We start from the raw sequence: 2,659 nt of genomic DNA on the forward strand, positions 1-2,659 counted from the left end.
CACAAATGCACAAATTCACCCACAGAAGATCACTTTACACACCACCATTTCCACCCTGCATGACGCCCAGAGACTTTTTGGAGACCTGCAGTGGGTTCATACCATTGTAGGAATCACCAGTGATGATTTACAACCATTTTTACTGTGGCTTCATGGTGGTGATGCCAGCAGCCCCCGAAAGTGCACCCCCGAACAGCAAAGAGCTTTGGTTCAGGTATCAGAAAAGTTACAACGTGGTTGGAGTTGTCGCCATATAGAGCATCTTCCACTATCACTTTTACTTTCCAACGCTGATGCCTGTCCATTTGCCATTGTCTTTCAATGGCCAAAGAAAAAGGGGCAACACCAATCAAGGTTTGGTTCAACAGCAAGCGTGTTGGAATGGGTGTTTTTACCTGTGCAGCCAAAGAGCCGTGTCATGACCAGAACAGATGCTCTTGCTGCATTGATAAAAAAGGGCAGAGGTGGAATTGTAGAGATAGATGGAAAGGAACCAGCAGATACCAACGTTCCTGTGAGAAGTGAAGATTTAGAGTGGAAGCTGAGACATTCTGTCGCAATGCAAAAAGCATTGTTGGGTTTTACAGGTGTGGTTCACAATCAGCGGCCAAAAGGCCCAATGTGGACTCTAGTCATGCGCTACCAGTGGCTAGAGAGTCCTTTGTGTTCCTTGACACCAGTTAAAGGAAGAACAGTTGTTACTGATGCCAGTTGAAAAACAAGAAGGGCTCTGTGTGTGTGCCAACAGCAAGGAGAAGGGATGCAACATTTACTAAAGAGTGAAGCAGGAGACAGTCTGCAAACCCTTCAACTGAGGCCAGTGTGTTGAGCTTTGCAAACCTGGAACAACGAACCTCTCAATGTTGTTTCGGACTCTTTATATGTGGTTGGAGTCGTGCAAAGAATTGAGGATGCACTCATCAGGACCACCCAGAATCAGCGCCGTGGAGAACTGCTTTTGCAATTAAGAAGTGTACTGAAACAGCATCAGCATGCCTTTTGTGTCATGCACATTCGCAGCCATCAGTGCGACAGCGATTTAGGAGAAGGCAACGCACGAGCAGATGCTGCAGTCAGTTGTGTTGCCCATATCCCTCCAGAAAACAAATTTGTGAGGGCTCGTGACTACCATGAGAATTTTCATCAAAATGCTAGGGCTCTGCGCTGACAATTCCAGATTTCCCTGAATGATGCACAAGGGATTGTGCATACCTGCCCTCAATGTAGTCATCATGGGCCTGGCCTTGGCCTGGGCCCCCAACCCAAGGGGAATGAAAGCTTTAGAATTGTGGCAGGTGGATGTAACTCGTGTTCCAGAATTTGGAAGACTGAAATATGTCCATGTCACTGTTGATACCTATTCTAAATTTATCAGGGCCACAGCGCAGTCCAGCGAGAGAGCTTTGAGTGTCTTTGCTGAAAGACACCTGACCATTTGTTTTGCAGTGATGGGAGTGCCTGTAGAAATTAAGACCGACAATGGACCAGCCTATGTTGGTCAGCAAGTTGCTAGATTTATGCAAAAGTGGGGAGTCAAGCGTACCACCAGAATCCCTCACTCTCCCACTGGTCAAGCCATCGTAGAAAGAGCTAATCGGACGCTGAAAGAATATCTAGCAAAGAAAAAACAGAATGATGAAACTGACGTAACTAGTTGATTATCCAAGCTACTGTTCACTTTAAACTATTTGTGCCTAGCAGAAGAGCCTGCAGTTGTCACACATGACCATGCAGTGAAAGAAGGAAGACCACAAGCGATTCCAGGGCTTTATGTATATCACAAAAATATGCCAACGGGCGAATGGCAGGGACGGAGTGCTGTGTTGTTTAATGCCCGTGGTTATCTGTGTGTTTCCACAGGAGAAGCAGGACCTGTTTGGGTGCCGAGCTGATTTACCCATGCATGTCCACAGTCAGAGATATCAGCTAACAGTGATAACCACAGTGACAGCAGTGACTTACCTGGAGAACCTTGTGAAGACCCTGAGACTGCTGAAAATTGACTTTTGAATTAGAAAAGATAGTTATACAGTTACAGTTATAAGATTAAGTTTAGTGATAAGTCATTTTTAGTATTTAAGATTAAGTAATAGGCAGGTGCTGTTTGTTTTGCTTTTCTATGAGAGACAACCAAAACGATGAATAGAATGTTAAGTATTGAAATGTTTGTTTTAGTTAGTGCCTTAATAGAAAGAGGATCAGGAATGCTTGAGATTGACCCAAGACAAAATATGTGGGTCACTTGGGCCAATCGGAGTAAACAAGATTCATTTTGCATTTTACACCATCAAATCCTTTTCAGACTTGCTTGACTGGAGTCCCAGTAGACTCCATGACAGAGTTCAGAACCTGGTCTCAAATCAAAATTAATCCAAAGAGTGTTTTGGGAATGCAAGCTGTTGCCATTGCACAGAATCTTAAAGTTGCTAGTACTGAGCCCCAAGAACTCAATCATCTTTTGGGTTCTGTGCCAGGGAATTACTGTTTGATCTTTGGGCATTTTATCATGAATTCAAGTTTGTTAATTGTAGACAAATGGCAACTGAAAAATGGCAACACTTGGTTGTCTCCCCAGTCCCCATTGTACTATAATTATACCGAGTACTGCAATAATTGGACTGAGTCTGTGATGCCACTGAAAGGTGTTGCAAGAAAATGA

This window comes from Prinia subflava, chromosome 26 (assembly GCF_021018805.1).
Source record: "Prinia subflava isolate CZ2003 ecotype Zambia chromosome 26, Cam_Psub_1.2, whole genome shotgun sequence".
Classification (NCBI taxonomy): Eukaryota; Metazoa; Chordata; class Aves; order Passeriformes; family Cisticolidae; genus Prinia; species Prinia subflava.